This window comes from Phyllobates terribilis, unplaced genomic scaffold, assembly GCF_046119375.1.
Source record: "Phyllobates terribilis strain yellow unplaced genomic scaffold, ASM4611937v1 Scaffold_17__1_contigs__length_24005725, whole genome shotgun sequence".
Classification (NCBI taxonomy): Eukaryota; Metazoa; Chordata; class Amphibia; order Anura; family Dendrobatidae; genus Phyllobates; species Phyllobates terribilis.
The window spans coordinates 23,815,450-23,833,377 of NW_027362777.1; the positions used below are offsets into that span (position 1 = coordinate 23,815,450).

A 17,928-nucleotide genomic window follows, 5' to 3' on the forward strand; every position below is an offset into this window, starting at 1 on the left:
ACAACCCCAAACAACTATTCAACACCTTCAATTCTCTCCTCCGTCCCCCACTGCCTCCTCCCTCTCCTCTTATTTCAGCCGAAGACTTTGCTTCATTCTTCAAGCAGAAGATTGACACCATCAGACAAAGCTTTTGCCTAAAGCCCCCACAGCCCCTCCCCACACCTACTCAACCCTCTTCCTCCAAAACCACCTTCTCCACCATTTCTGAAGATCAACTTTCCTCTCTACTCTCCAAATCACACCTCATCACCTGTAAACTTGACCCAATCCTGTCCCACCTCATCCAAAACCTTACCACTATCTTTATCCCAACCCTAGCCCACCTCTTCAACCTGTCACTAACAACTGGTGTCTTCCCCTCATGCTTCAAACATGCCTCAATCACACCCATCCTCAAAAAGCCCTCTCTTGACCCATCCTCTGTGTCTAGCTATCGCCCCATATCACTTCTCCCCTATGCCTCAAAACTACTGGAACAACATGTCCACTCTGAGCTGTCCTCCCACCTCTCCTCCTGCTCCCTCTTCGACCACCTACAATCTGGTTTCCGACCGCACCATTCTACTGAAACTGCACTGACTAAAGTCACCAACGACCTACTAACCGCCAAATCTAAGTGACACTACTCTGTCCTCCTCCTCCTAGACCTGTCATCTGCCTTTGACACAGTGGACCATTCCCTCTTACTACAGACTCTCATCTCTCGGCATCACAGACTTGGCCCTATCCTGGATCTCCTCATACACAACAGACAGGACATTCAGTGTCTCCCACTCACACACCACCTCCTCATCTCGCCCCCTATCTGTCGGTGTCCCCCAAGGTTCAGTTCTAGGACCGCTGCTCTTCTCCATCTACACCTTAGGCCTGGGACAGCTCATAGAATTTCATGGCTTTCATTATCACCTCTATGCTGATGACACACAGATCTACCTCTCTATACCCGATATCACCTCCTTACTAACCAAAATCCCACAATGTCTGTCTGCTATTTCATCCTTCTTCTCTGCCAGATTTCTAAAACTTAACATGGACAAAACAGAATTCATCATCTTTCCGCCATCTCATTCAAACCCCCCAACTGACCTATCTATCAACGTCAATGGCTGCCCACTCTCCCCAGTCCCTCAAGCTCGCTGCCTTGGGGTAACCCTGGACTCTGAACTCTCCTTCAAACCACATATCCAAGCCCTTTCCACTTCCTGCCGACTCCAACTCAAAAATATCTCCAGGATCCGCACATTACTCAACTATGAATCTGCAAAAACACCAGTGCACGCCCTCATCATCTCCCGCCTTGACTACTGCAACCTCCTGCTCGGTGGCCTCCCCTCTAACACTCGTGCACCCCTCCAATCTATCCTAAAGTCTGCTGCCCGACTAATCCACATGTCCCCCCGTTATTCCCTGGCCTCTCCTCTCTGTCAATCTCTTCACTGGCTCCCCATTGCTCAGAGACTACAGTTCAAAACCCTAACCATGACATACAAAGCCATTCACAACCTGTCTCCTCCATATATCTCTGACCTAGTCTCCCATTACATACCTGCACGCAACCTCAGATCCTCACAAGATCTCCTTCTCTACTCCCCTCTTATCTCCTCCTCCCACAATCGCATACAAGATTTCTCCCGTGATTCCCCCCTACTCTGGAACTCTCTACCCCAACGTATCAGACTCTCTCCTACCGTGGAAACCTTCAAAAGGAACATGAAGACCCACCTCTTCCAACAAGCCTACAACCTGCAGTAACCACCGCTCCACCATACCACTGCACGACCAGCTCTACCCTCACCTACTGTATCCTCACCCATCCCTTGTAGATTGTGAGCCCTCACGGGCAGGGTCCTCGCTCCTCCTGTACCAGTCGCTGTCACATTGTGTTCAAGATTGTTGTACTTGTTCTTGTATTATACCCCTTTTTCACATGTAAAGCGCCATGGAATAAATGGCGCTATAATAATAAATAATAATAACCAGGGCTCGAGCCATGCCAACACATCTCCTGCAGGCGTGAATAAATGTATATTACAGCCATCAGCCACGCACAGCTTAGAGATATATCATGGCACAGGTGTAATGTTTTCTGTATAGTTTATCACAATTATGTTTGAAGTTAGTTGGTTTGAAAAGAAATTGAAAAGTCGGGATAAAGGGAAACTCTGTTGTTATTGTACAGAAATTCACACTTGGCCCTCACTGCACATTTAATGTTGTAGATCATAAAAGTGAAGTTTGGCCAGAAAGACTGGACCTGGTCTTGTAGGGACCATATGAGGACATTCAGCAGCACAGAAGGGAGAGAAGGTAGATTCATCCAATAAGATATCAGGGATCTAGGAAGCCAACAGCATCATTACCCTCCGCTTTCTCTTCAGCTGATTTTCTAATTTGTCAGCACATTCTACGTATGCTGTCATTTGGCTTTGTAGTTAACAGATCTGGGCAGGTAACGGTCAGCGTCTCCTAATCTCAGGGGGTAGGTGGATCCTCCATTTTGTAAGTTCTATAGAAAAGGGCTTTCACAATTTCTCCAAGTAATTAGAACATTTTTCATATGGAGGCGAATGTTATGCTCTAGTGGCATGAGCCATGAGCCATATGAGCACATTCAGCCACACAGAAGGGAGAGAAGGTAGATTCATCCAATGAGATATCAGGGTTATAGGAAGCCAACAGCATCATTTTATTTAAATCAAATGTTTTTTATTAATTTTTATAAAGTTTTCCAAAAAACATCAACATAACAAACATTAGAGGAACGCAGTCCTCTACCCCCCAACAGTAACAAACATTTCACATGTAGTGTTTATGTTTCTCGGCTCTGCAAAAAATATATATTCTTTTCCAGCTTAGATAGCAGTATGCTGGGTCACAATAAAAATAAACATTTTAGCTTTTTATAATTTATGAAAATAATATGAAAATACTTGTTTATTCTTGGGGAAGTCTAAAGTGTCACATAAAACGTGGAGTCAAAAGAGACCTATGCGGAATCTCTGCAATTCCCTAGACCCCAAAACCGGAGCCATCAATCCATAAATTCCATAACTTTCAAATTTAGAGATAGAGTCTCTGTTTAGGTATATACCTTTTTCCATATTTACTATCCAATTAACTTTGTCTATAAATTCTAACCTCATAGGCTCCTGGTCTGTTATCCATTTTCGGCCTGTTAACTTCCTCGCCATATATAACATACGTGCCACCGCTATTTTGCCGTGCTCATCAATAGTCAGATCTTCAACATATCGTAGTATATATACTAGTAGTGAAAGCTCTGCATTAACTGAATAAACCCTTTTAATCATTGCTACAACTCCTTTCCAAAGGACATTAGTTTAGGACAATCCCACATCATATGAAGCAACATATCTGCTGAGTGAATTTTGCATCTAGAACATGAGGACTTGAACGAAATCCAATGTTCTATAAGAATTGAGGCGTCCTATATACCTGGTGTATCACATATATATGAGACAATCTGTGGGATTCGCTTAAAGATAATTGTGGGATTCTTTCCAATATATTTAGCCAATGGTTTTCTTCTATAGGGCATTTTTCCTTTGAACATATAGGATGATTTGTCAATATCTTATCCAGGACAATGTTATAAATAATTGAGATTAGTCCCCGAGAGCTATGTAAATTAGCTATTCTCTGTATTATTTTATATTGAGAAACCCCTTCTTCTGCCGCACATCTGCTCACATGTCCGGCCAGGCCCGTGACCCACAGGGAAACTAAACCCCTTTTGGATGCAAGTTATAGACTTTTAAGGGAAAATTGAAGGAAAATAGAGAACCTTGTGATTAATAAAAATACAACTTCTATTTCATATGTATGGGAAGCCATGAAGGCCGACCTTAGAGGAATATTTATAACAGAAATCTCAGCAGCTAAATCCCGGACTAAGCAGCAGGATAAAATGGTGTTTCAGGAGTTGGGAGATGCAGGAAGGAAGAAGCGGTTTCTAAGGCTATGTGCCCACGATGCAGAAATGAAGCAGAAAATTTCTGCAGCATTTCTGCATCTCCCTGGCAGAAAAAAACGCATGCAGATTGTACATGCAGATTGTGCATGCGTTTTTCCTGCAGAATACATGCGGATCCACATGCGTTTCCGCATGCAGATTGACAAGCGCTTTCCAGGCGATAGCATCACTTGGAAAGTGCTTGACAACCAGGTCACACTATATAAATCCATGCAAACAGCAAACAGCATGGATTTATACAGTGTGACCGTAAAAATTAAAACAAATAAAGCTATACTCACCCCCGAGGCCCCGGCGTGGCTACAGCGCTGCTTCCTGGCTGGTTCCCGGCTGCCGGCATATCGCGAGACAGAGCGGTGAAGGGCCTGCGGACACATGACTGTGACGTCACCGAAGGTCCTTCAGCGCTGCTGGCATTCAGAGAGAAGCCTCCGGAAAGGGGAGTATAAACTTTATTTGTTATTTTATTCTTTTTTTACAGGTACAATGGTACCCAGGTCTGGATGAGAGTCTCCTCTCCTCCAGAACTGGGTACCATCCGCACATAGAGACACAAGCGGCTTCTATGCAAAAATGTACAGTCGCGCATTCTATGCGTCTCAATGCAAGTCAATGGCGGGAGTTCCGCTGCGCTTCCGCAAAATTAAATGACATGCTGCGGATTTTTGTTCGCAGCATAAACGCTGCGGAAAAATCCGCAGCATGTGCATAGAACATGCGGAATCCCCTTGGGGACCATGGGGTGCGGATTACCTAGCGTTTTACAAGCGTTTCCGCTGCGGAAATTCCGCAGCATAAACGCTTGAAAAACGCTAAGTGGGCACACAGCCTAAAGCTTCCGGTCCTTTTCTTAGACTCTCTCGGAATTTATTAGATGAATCACTTGATATACAAGATTTAGAATGGGAACTGAGCTCAATGGCCAACGATAAAGTACTGGGAATAGATGGTCTTCCAGTGGAAGTATATAAGACATAAGGAAGTATTACTACCACTGCTATTCGAGGTATACAATTCATGTTTTGACAGGATCATTGCCCACGTCCATGCAGAAAGCCATAATTATGGTATGACCTAAACAAGACAAGGCCCCCAGCTTGCCCGCATACTATAGACCCATCTCTCTTTTAACACTAGACGTCAAACTTCTTCCTAACAGACTCTCAAAAGTAATCTCAATAATACACCCCGATCAGTATGGATTTATGCCCAATAAGTCCACTGTGATCAATTTCAGAAGGCTTTATATTAATATGCAAGCAAGGGCTGATACTATTGGTCAGAGGGTGATCCTGTTTTTGGACGCAGCTAAGGCCTTTGACAGTGAATGGCCATATTTGTGAGCTACATTGCAGCAGATGGATTTTGGTGACAAATTTATAAAATGGGTGCAATTGCTTTATTTGGACCCAAAGGCCAAAATAGGAGAGAGTGGCTCTATGGCTAATCATTTTTTGTTGCACAGAGATACAAGTCAAGAGTGCCCCCTGTCTCCCTTATTGTTTGCAATAGCAATTGAACTTCTTGTGGCAATAATTAGTAAAACGTCTGAGATTTAAATATGGACCAAGGAAGAGAAAGTGGCATTGTATGCTGATGATTTACTCTTATTCTTAGGTGATGCTTTGGTGTTTCTGGAGAGCACGATGGTGACCATCTCTAGCTGACTTATTCCATCCATAGTTCAAATATGATTAATCGCACACTCGGGAGGTGAAGATGCAAAAAATCATTTATTAATATAAGAAATAAAGAAATAGAAGTATCAAACCAATCGTGGATGGCGACAATACAAGACGTTTCGGCCTATTAGTTGGCCTTAATCATTTTGGTCGCTACTGTAAAAATGAACAGAAATTATCAGGTACATTGGCCACAGGAATTACATGAAAATAATTATAAAAAATTCCAAACAGAGTTTGACAGCAGAGTATGATGAAGGAGGGGAGTGGGGGTTGGACAGGAGTGGGGAGGGGGAGGGAGAGATAGGTAGATACTAGGGTCTATACAATATATACAGCAAACATATTTACAGCATATCTACAAAATTACCATAGAAAGTCCGGTAGAGAATACGCAATTTCCTTAATTGTAAATTGGTTTGTAGGCAAGTCAGACTTAAATAGAAGGCAAAGAGGGAAGATCCACAAGGGTGAGGGACTGTAATGTAAAGGGAATATGATGAGAAACAGGCTTCACACAGAGAGGAAGAAGTTATATGTAGATAAATACCTTGTACTTGTCCCATATACAGGTAGGGCTATTGAGGCCTGGAAAGACAGATCAGAGTAAAAGGAGACCTCCGTGAACAGGGTGCCTCCACCATGGGGCGTCCCTGCCCTGGAACTCTCCATAGCAGCTCTAGGTTTAGCAATACAATTTCCTTTAATCCTCCATATACGAATCACGCAGCAGAGACCACGATAGCCTTGATACATAGGGACATCAAGAGCCTATTGCATCAGCAACACCTAGGCTTCTTCCCCACACATCAAAATATTTCTGGTGAGGAAAAAAGGGCCCGCAGCGCCATGCAGAACAATAAACACATAGTAATCAAGCCGTCTGACAAGGGGGGAGCTACGGTTATCATGGACCGGACATTCTATGTTGAAGAAATTAATCGCCAATTAGCCAACACAACTACATATAGGAAGATTAGCCAGGATCCCACCAGCACTATCCGCTCTAAAATCCGAGAGGTTCTCAATCGACATCATGATATAAATACTATAGATTCTAAGACTGTGACATTTCTGACCAACCCCCACCCGACAACCCCGGTGTTCTACATTATACCAAAAATCCACAAATCACTGACGAAACCACCTAGCCGACCAATTGTGGCCTCCACTGACACTATCTTGTCACCCGTAACAATATACCTTGAAAAAATTCTAACACAAGTAGTCCAGAATACACAAGCTTTTTTGCTCGATACAAGTCAATTCCTAAGCATCATCATGAACATTTCAGGCATTCCCACACACAGTTTATTGGTCACACTGGATGTTAATAGCCTGTATACATCCATCACCCACACTAGAGGTCTGGAAACCTCTTCGCACCTCCTTTTACAGTCCAACCTCTCATCTAACTCTGTTGATTTCTGCCTTGAACTCCTCTCATTAGTACTCCACGAAAATTTCTTCATGTTTGGAGACGACTACTATGTACAGGAGAGGGGAACCGTGATGGGCATCAATGTGGTGGCGGCCTATGCAAATGTGTATATGCATAGGTGTGAGGAAGAATTTGTCTATACTCATGAACTCTTGTCGCTACATCGATATTTTTTGCATCTGGCAGGGACCAGTTAAGACACTCATTTGCTTTTCAACTCGCTCAATCCCATTAGAACAGAGCTGTAATTTACACTCAATCATGACCTAAAACAAATCTCCTTCCTGGACACCCTAGTTGTAAAAGATGAAAATGGTAATCTCACGACCGACCTATTTTCCAAACCAACTGACTGTAATGTAAGTCTGTTACACTATTCTAGCTGTCACCCTAGAACTACCAAGAATAGCCTCCCTCGCTCTCAATTCCACAGAGTCACCCGCATTGTCACCAATCATGACCTCCAATCCCAACGCCTGCAAACCATGTCACAGAAATTCCAGGAGAGGAGCTATCCCACCAAACTTCTTGATATAGAAAGAACCAGGGTGCTAGAACATAGAGAGGAACGCTCACCCTCTCCTACCTCTAATGTTGAACATGTCCCTTTTGTTCACACATATCACCCCGATGTCAAAAGTCCATACTATCATTAAAAAACATTTGCCCCTTCTCACTAGAGCCTACCCCGAGATTTCTGCCTTTTCAAATCCAGCCCTAATGTGCACGAAGCGTGCCCCCAACATTAAAGATAAAGTCATTAGAGCCGACATAGGCAGCTCCCATACCACTCCATATCAACGTTTACTCCTTCCCCTGTCTCAGCTGTGATGCCTTTTCAAACATTATCAAATTTGAAACCATTAAGGGTTATTTTACCTGTGACTCCAACTTCGTAATTTACGTTGTAAAGTGTCCATGTGGCCTACTTTATGTAGGCAAGACCACATAACACATAAGAGATCATATAGCAAGCCACAAATCTACCATTCGCTGCGCTAAACATTGGCTACCACTCCCAGACCACTTCTCCAAAGCAAAACACACAGTGGCAATAGCACTCACCAGCCAAAGTTTCAAGAGAAATGCACACCAGGACACGGCCGGCCCCCTTTTGTTAGAAGGAGGTAACACAGGTGCAGAATGCTGATGAACAATTGCCCTCATCCACTCTCACTGGAGGGGCGATTGCCTAGCACTAAAACTGCGCACAGATGAAACTTGCAGTAGGGTGCAATTCACACACTCGCGGCACCGTGCCTAGCCAGCATCCTATTACACGCCCCTACTATTCGACTAGGCGGGATGCCCGGCACCCTATCCGTGCATCGCAGAGTTGTGAAGCCCCAACTCACAAGGTCGCCATTACTGGGCCTGGCCGTGCCCTGGCAGATAAAAAAAAGAAGTGCAAAAAATATCATATTAGGTATTAGTTAATATTTTGGCCAAAATATGTAAGCTCGCAACCCATCGTCAAGGGTCCTCACGGTTTTGCGAGTCCCTACTCTAACATTAAAAACAGACAGCATAGCCAGAACAATAAACACAATTTTTAGAAAATAGCAAAAGGCAATAGTACTCACCAGCCAAGGTTTCAAGAGAAATGCTCACCAGGAGGGCGATTGTTCATCAGCATTCTGCACCTGTGTTACCTCCTTCTAACAAAAGGGGGCCGGCCGCGTCCTGGTGTGCATTTCTCTTGAAACTTTGGCTGGTGAGTACCATTGCCTTTTGCTATTTTCTAAAAATGTTGTTTATTGTTCTGGCTATGCTGTCTGTTTTCAAAACACACAGTGGCCAAACTACTTTTCCAAGTGATAGAGCATGTAGCTAGACCAAGGAGGGGCGGGAATCATGTCAAATTATTGAAACAACGAGCGTCACACTGGATATACACCTTACAAACGTCATCTCCCAAAGGCCTCAATAGGGAGATTGAATGGATTTACTAATACATTCATTTTTCCACAGACCCAATGAATCCTACTGTACAACAGGGTGAGTGCCCACCTAGCATAATGCAATAACCAATGCCCCACATAGTGTATATCCTCTTTCTTCTCTGATAACACCATACCCCCCTATTACTCCATCACCATCCCATCATCCTATCCTCACCCTCTGCAGCAGATGTACCTCTTCCAAAATTACTATTTCCCTATCATTGGTCTCTCCATATAATATTTTCCACTCTCCCATAATCAGTTCTGGTACTATCACCCCCATTCAGCACGTCTCAATTACTCCTGACCCCATTTACATATCATCATCTCCATTTGGCACCCCCCCCATGTGTTCAGCACATGGCTATATTTCCAATCAGCATGTCACATATCTGTGCTATTATTACTTCCTATTAGCATGTCTCATATGTCTGTCATCAGCTCATTGTTATATTCAGTTTTCTACTCAGTGTAATTCCCAAGCATTCACAGATGCCCCCTAGCTTGCCACACTCCTAATGAAGGCTTTTACTGTTTTCCCCTGTGACATCATGCAGAGTTAACACTGCATACTAGCCTAAGAACATTGTGCGCTCTGCTTACCCTCATCACCATAACAACTGGCATCTCTCTGCAGTGTGAGAGCACCAGCACCTTGTCACTTCCGGCGCCATGCCCCCAATGATGCCACACTTCCGGTCCAGCAATCAGCCACCAAAAAAGGCCCCCAGGCCAGTGTAACACCAAAGCCTGAAGCAGCAAGGCACGGGAGCGCCCCTCTAACTACCCCCTCACTCACAGGATGCTGGATCTCCATGGCCCACTGGACCCAGGTGAAATTTATCCTCATTTAAGGTACTGACATGCTAATCAATGGATTGTGCGCTGCTAGTATGCAGAACCTGTTAGCACACTGATCTCTAAGTTGCTCCTACCTGTATATGGGACAAGTACAAGGTATTTATCTACATATAACTTCTCGCTCTCTATGTGCAGGCTGTGTGTTTCTCATGATATTCCCTTTATATTACAGTCCCTCGCCCTTGTGAATCTTCCCCCTTTGCCTTCTATTTACGTCTGACTTGTCTACAAACCAATTTATAAGTAAGGAACTTACGTATTCTCTACTGGGTTTTCTATGGTATTTTTGTAAATATGTTTGCTGTATATATTGTATAGACCCAAGTATCTACTTATCTCTCCCTCCCCCTCCCCACTCCAGTCCAACCCCCACCCCCCTCCTTCATCATACTCTGCAGTCAAACTCTGTTTGGAATTTTTTATAATTATTTTCATGTAATTCCTGTGGCCAATGTACCTGATAATTTCTGTTCTTTTTTTACAGTAGCGAACAGGCCAACTAATAGGCCGAAACATCTTGTTTTGTCGCCATCCACGATTCGTTTGATACTTCTATTTCTTTATTTCTTATGTTAATAATGAATTTTTGCATCTTCACCTCTGGAGTGTGCGATGAATCATATTTGAACTATTGGAGCCCATGCCCATTACATCAGCACCTCAGCTGTGACAGAGTGCACGCCATCATCTCCTCTCTATTATTCCATCCATAGACCATACTAAGGACTAAGGGGCACTTATTACAGGTGGAAGAATGGCTATTCTGGCAAGCGGGAAAGGGTTCTTTACAGTTAGAGCAGTCAGACTGTGGAACGCTCTACCATAAGAGGTAGTAATGGTAAACACTAACAAATTTGAAAAAAAGGGCTGGATGATTTCCTCAGTACACATAACATTGTAGGTTATAGATAATTTAGTGACAAAAATTTATAATTGGTGGACAAAGGGTGAACTTTATGGACCTAGGTCTTTTTCAACCTACTCTATGTAACATCCCCATGTTTCTGTAGGACGACCTCCACCCCAGGACATTCAGAACTTATCTTAGAAAATTCACCAAAATGGGGATGAAAACCAGAACATAAAAACCTTCCCTGGATCCATCTTAAACCCATCAGCTGATAAAATGAAACCCATGAATGAAACTTCCTGGACAGAAAAAAAAACACATTTCTCAAGTTTAGCAAAAATTTTAGAAAAAAATATGTTTTAGGCTGCGTGCACACGATGCGTTTTTCATGCGTCTCCGCAGCAGAAACGCATCAAAAACGCATGGTAATCCACACCCCATGGTCCCCAATGGCATTCCGCAATGTCAATGCACATGCTGTGGATTTTTCCGCAGCGTTTCTGTAGCGCTCATAAATCCGCAACATGTTCATTAATTTTGCGGAAGCGCAGCGGAATGGCCGCCATTGACTTGCATTGAGACGCATAGAATCCGTGTCTGTACATCTGTACAAGCGGATAATATGCATTTCAATGTGCGGATGGTACCCAGGTCTGGAGGAGAGAAGACTCTCATCCAGACCTGGGTACCATTGTACCTGTAAAAAAAAGAATAAAATAAAAAATAAAGTTTATATTCACCTGTCCGGCGGCCCCTGCAGCGCTTCTCCTTCCAGGACCTGAGATGACGTCGCGGTCATGTGACCGCAGGCTGTCTCGCGAGATGCCGGCAAGCCAGGAAGGAACCAGGAAGGAGCGCGACAGCACACACGGCGGCATCGGAGGTAAGTATAGCTTTATTTTTCTATTTTTACGGTCACACTATATAAATCCATGCCGTTTGCATGGATTTATATAGTGTGACCTAGTTCTCAAGCACTTTCCAAGTGATGCTATCGCCTTGAAAGTGCTTGTCAGTCCATATGCGGAAACACATGCATTAACGCATGTGGATACGCATGTGAATCCGCATGTATTCTGCAGGAAAAACGCATGCACAATCTACATGCGTTTTTTCTGCCAGGGAGATGCAGAAATGCTGCAGAAATTTTCTGCTTCATTTCTGCATCGTGTGCACGCAGCCTAATTGTATCGTGTTAGCCAGTAGATAGAAAAATATTAAGATTTGAGAGCCCTCAGTGGTTGATACCTTTTAATGGCTAACTGAAAAGATGGTAAATTGCAAGCTTTCAAGACTACTCAGGTCTCTTCATCACGCATACTATAACACAATCTGAAGAGCCACATATTCATACACAGCAGGGCACAGGAATAATGCAGTAGATAAGACAAGTGATATGAAGCAGAACTATCAGTATTGGAGAGGGAGAAGCAGTTGTGGCCGTAAATATTGACACAGCTCATAGATAAGGAGTATGAACGTTTTATTGTCCTGTGATTGAGGTCTGGTCCATGATTGTGATGCTCCCAAAATGGTCTGAGGAGCACATTCCTTAGTTGATGTAGAAAGACATAAATACATGCGATATACATACATTCATTGCTGCTCTGAGTGTGTGAAAGACTAAGATGTAGTCTTTCCCAGATGTGGGAACGACTAAGTGAACACAGAGGGAAGAGGGAAAGGGAGCCCAGACACTAGGGAAAGGGGGAAGTGGAGATCTCCTAGTCTGGTCACCCTGTCTCAACTACCGTCACTATATTGGCTCCTCGCTAATTGCCGCACACGTGCCTCACCCTGGCTTTCCCTGGCGTATGGCTAAGGCTAGGGAAGGGAGGAGATGAGCACTAGTCGATCTCACTAAACTCTATAGACAACAAGGGTAAACAAACAGGGGGGAGATTGCTTAGCTTTAGATGAAGTCTAGACAAATGTGCACTTGGCCTCAAGCTCCAGAGATGACGCAGTACTTCTCTTGCTAAGCCTTCACAAGTAGAAATGAATATAGCCGGCGCCTCCCTCTCAGACACACCAGGTATTTATACACCCAGGCCAGAGAGCCAATTAGCTAGAGGGAGGTAGCCGCTAGGTCCTAGAGACATCCTCTCCTCTAAGAAGGTAAGGCCAAAGGTAGAGATCTCCTGCAACCATTGCAGGGAGACTGTCTGTCACCTCTGATACACCCGTGACAGTACCCCCCCTCTACGAGTGGCCTCCGGACACTCAGGACCGGGTTTCTCAGGAAAAGAAGTGTGGAATGAGTGAACCAATCTCATTTATGAACACCAGAGTAAATGTTTTGGCAGTTAGAAGTGCAGGCAATGCGACGAAGTTAATAATTTTACTAAACATATCTACCACCATCAAAACCACCTTTTTGCCTGCAGAAACTGGTAGGTCAGTAAAAAAATCCATGGACAAGTGTGTCCATGGCCTACTAGGGATAGGTAGTGGAAGAAGAGAACCAGACGGACGGGTATGCAAAACCTTGGAACACACGCAAATACTACAAGCAGCTATGTGTTCAATCACATCCCGATGCAACCCTGGCCACCAAAAACGACGAGTGAGGAGGTCCGCGGTTGCCTTACCACCTGGATTCCCAGCAAGCACAGAGTTATGATGTTCCTTAATTACTTTGCGGTGCAGATCAGATGGTACAAATAACTTCCCTGAAGGGCAGAAGGCAGGGGCGTCTCCCTGTGCCTCCAACATCTCACCCTCCAGTTCAGGATAAAGTGCCGAAATGACTACCCCTTCCTGTAATATCGGGGCAGGGTTCTCATGGTCACCACCACCAGGGAAGCTCCGCATCAGCCTTGACATTTTTGATGAAAAGTGACAACAAAATTGAAAGTAGTAAAAAACAGCGACCATCTGGCTTGCCTAGGGTTGAGACGTTTAGCTGACTGGAGATATGATAGGTTCTTATGGTCAGTAAAAACAGTAATAGGATGGGCAGCCCCTTCCAACCAGTGTTGCCATTCCTCGAACGCCAATTTTATCGCCAAAAGTTCCCTATTACCCACGTCATAATTTTGTCTCAGCCGAAGACAATTTTTTAGAAAAAAAGGCGCATGGACACGATTTACCAGGGGACAAACCCTGAGAAAACACAGCCACAACCCCGACATCCGATGCATCAACCTCCACACAACTCCCACAACATGGCTGAACAAATCAGGAATCAGAGGAAGAGGGTATGGATCATGGATGGTAATTAGATTTCATTCCCGGAAATTTAAACAGGGACGTAGACCGCCATCTTTTTTCTTCACAAAGAAGAACCCTGACGCCACGGGCAAAGATAAGGGTCTGATATGTCCCTTTTCTAGACTTTGCATAATGAAATCCTTCATGGCTTGTCTCTCAGGGCCAGAAATATTATACAGTCTGGACTTTGGTAGTTTAGCTCCGGGGGTCAGGTTAATAGGACAGTCATAAGCACGATGAGAAGGCAAATCCTGAAACTCAGAAAAAACGTCCTCAAAAACCAGACAGAAAAGCAGGTAATAATTTCCGTAGAGACAGTAGCAAGGCAAATATCTAAACAGTTCTCATGGCAGTAATCTCCCCATTCAATAATCTCTCCAGCTTGCCAACCACCAACGGCTTATGTTTAACAAGCCAAGGGATACTCAAGACAAATCGGTGTGGGAAGATTGTCCAGGACATAGCACGGGATTATTTCACAATGAACTGACCCCACCCTCAGTTTTACATTATGTACAATCTGACTAAATGCTTTCTGTGCAAGTGGCGCCGAGTCAATGGCGAAAATGGAAACAGGTTTATCTAAAGTACAGCAAGCAAGACCATGAGTTTTCACAAACTCCGTATCCACCATGCTGACTCCAGCTCCACTGTCAACAAACACAGAAATTTTCTCGGTTTTGCTCTCTAGCACCACATCTGCTGTCAGGACAAAGCGGGAACTTCAGTTTGGCCACAAATGCACCCCTAGTTTATCCAACTCCAGACTACCAAGAGTTAATCGAGTCTCCTTTTGTTTAGGAATTGAAGGACAGGTACCGACAAAATGTCTCTTTTTCCCCACAAAAAAAAAAACATACGCCTTTTTGCTTGCGAATCTCCGGGGAGATGTATGATGCAGAGACAACCCCTAACTGCATGGGTTCCTCCACTTACCCCAGTACAAGTTCACCCCCAGACCACTCCCTTGGCAGAGGTACACAACCCAGACAAGAAGACCCCGGAGAAGGTGGTCTCACCTGTCTATCCTGAAGGCGTCTTTCAAGACCTATGGCCAAAGACATGCAGCCTCCAAGGACTGAGGGGTTTCATATACTGCCAATGCATCTTCCAATCTTTCAGTAAGCCCCTCACAAAATTGACTTCTAAGGGCTGAGTCATCCCATTTGGAATCCATGGCTCATCTATGAAATTCTGAACTGTACGTTTCCACTGACTGATTCCCCTGCTGAAGACGACGTAGCCTAGACTCAGTCAGGGTCATCATAGATAAGGGCCAGAGCCCCGAAAAACCCCTCCACAGACTGGAGACAAACCGAGTCCTGCGATAAAGAAAATGCCCAGGACTGAGGATCACCCTGCAATAGAGAGATCACAATTCCAACCCGTTGCTCCTCATTTCCGAAGGAATAGGGACGAAGTTTAAAATACGGTTTGCAGGACTCCTTGAATACAAAAAACTTGTCCCTACCTCCAGAAAACCTGTTAGGGAGGGCAACCTTGGGTTCAGGCTGGACTGGCCTACCTGCAGAGACCCCCACATGTACCTCACCGTGGAGGTCATTCACTTCCAGAGACAGCCTGTGCAGCCGCTCTGCAACTGACCCCATACCAAGGGAAAAAGAAAAAAAAAGTTGCACTCCCAAAAACACAGAAAAAAAGCAAAATATCAGTTTTCTGTCTTTTTCTTTGCAAAACGTGCTCGGCTATCTATAATGTCACAGCAGGTGTAGGAAAGACTAAGTGAACACAGAGGGAAGAGGGAAAGGGAGCCCAGACACTAGGGAAATGGGAAAATGGAGACCTCCTAGTCTGGTCTAGTGTCAACCTGTCTCAACTACCGTCCCTATACTGGCTCCTCGCTAATCGCCGCACAGGTGCCTCACCCTGGATTTCCCTGGCGCATGGCTAAGGATAGGGAAGGGAGGAGATGGGCACTAGTCGATCTCACTAAACTCTATAGGCAAAAAGGGTAGACAAACAGGGGGACATTTCTTAGCTTTAGATGAACTCCAGACAAATGCGCACTAGGCTTCAAGCTCCAGAGATGACGCAGTACTGCTCTTGCTAAGCCTTCACAAGTAGAAATGAATATAGCCGGCACCTCCCTCTCAGACACACCAGTTATTTATACACCCAGGCCAGAGAGCTAATTAGCCAGAGGGAGGTAGGAGCTAGGTCTTAGAGACAGCCTCTCATCTAAGATGTCTGTAATGCCAAACATAGAGATCTCCTGCAACCAACTGCAGGGCGACTACCTGTCGCCTCTGATACACCCGTGACAGTAGGTCAAAGATTGTCATAAGATTGTACTCCCAAATTTTTTTGTCTCTCTGAGATTTGAAGTTACATTTTAATACAAGTAATTTCATGTCCACGATGCTGTGATCAGGGATAAAAAATGTTTGGCAACAGGTAGCTCTATTCTTTTTTCTTTTATTGGGTGGCGATGAGAATTCATCCTTGTTCTAAATTTTTGCCCTGTCTTCCCTACACACAGACCCCCAGCTGGACATTTGGTACATATAATTAAGTACACTATATTAGATGTAATGCAGCTGAAAGCACCTGGGATCTTGTGGTGCTGATGCGGGTTGGGAATCTTTATCTGGTCAGTGGTCATTATAAATAGACAGGTTTTACATTTTTTCTGGCTGCAAGGAAAAGTTCCTGTAGCTGTTGGAGAGGACTGCCTAAATCACAGAAGTGGGGAGTCTGGAAATATAGATTGTAATCGGGCATCTTTTTGTAATAATGGTTGTAATTTCCATGCAGCTCCCATTAGCACCTCCAGATTTGGATTTTAGGTGACTATGCGAGGCACCCGGTTGCTTTCTTGTTTAGTTTTGAAATCTAGAAGATGATTCCTTGATATTCTGGTGGCTCTGAGGCCACCAAGGTGTTTGCCTCTGTCCATAGCGTTGGAACATATCCAATTGTATCGGATGGCCTGGCTGTAGCCAATAGAGGTTATGTGTTTTGTATGGAAACTGACCCATTTAAGGGATGTTGGACGGTCAATTGGCTTCTGGTACACGGACGTCTCTATTTCATTGTTCTGTAACTTAATGATGGCGTCCAAAAAGTTAATTTCAGTACAGAAGTAGTTGAGTGTTAAGTTGATGGTGGGATTAAATTGATTAAAGTGTTCAAGGAACTTCTTTAGCAGTTGCTCAGATTATGTCCAGATGATTAAACTATCGTCAATGTAACGGTAGTAGGCCAGAGTCCTGATGTGACATGAGGACAAGAAGTCACATTCAAGCTTGGTCATGAAAATTTGCATACTGTTAAGCCATTATAGTTCCTATTTCTGTATCAGTCTCCTGTAGATATATGTGGTTATCAAATCCAAAGTAATTGTGGGTGAGGATGAATTTTGTAAGTTTCACCAAAAAGGTGAAACTATCCTCTCCATCTGTTTGCTTTCCCTTCCATCAACTTTTCCTTCTTCCACAATTAGGTTTCTGGGAAATTATACTTTTTATTCCTTTTATTTTTGATTCTTCTTAGCTTGACTTCTTTGCCCTATATGAATGTGTTTTAGTTTCTCACCCAGAGTTTTTGTATCTTACGTCACACTTTACTTTCCCCTTGTTGACAGTGTGTTGTGGCCTCCCCTCTGGTTCCTCGGGAGGTACAAGAAACCCCTCAATGGCCTATTACGGAGTTAGATCCAAGGTGGTGTTATAAGTTGGGCAGCTAGGGTCTTTTTAGTCTATACAGAGACCAGTTGGGTGTAGTTGTGGCGTTTTCTCGTGTGGGTTCTCCGGTGGCTATCAAAATGCGCTTTCTGGTTAAAACATTTTCCACATTCTGAACATGAAAAAGGCTTCTCCCCTGTGTCAGTTCTTTGATGTCTGACAAGATCTGATTTCCTTGTAAAACATTTTCCACATTCTGAACATGAAAATGGCTTCTCCCCTGTGTGAATTCTATGG

General features: G+C 44.1%; 1 protein-coding gene and 1 pseudogene across 1 annotated transcript in view; one reads left to right on the plus strand and one right to left on the minus strand.

Moving 5' to 3' along the window:
• LOC141176154 (uncharacterized) overlaps nt 1-17,928 on the plus strand; it is a 241,428-nt gene that overhangs the window by 89,647 nt on the left and 133,853 nt on the right. The gene's annotated exons all lie outside the window — the stretch shown is intronic.
• The window catches only part of LOC141176158 (uncharacterized), a 98,021-nt pseudogene that overhangs the window by 41,957 nt on the left and 38,136 nt on the right, over nt 1-17,928 (minus strand).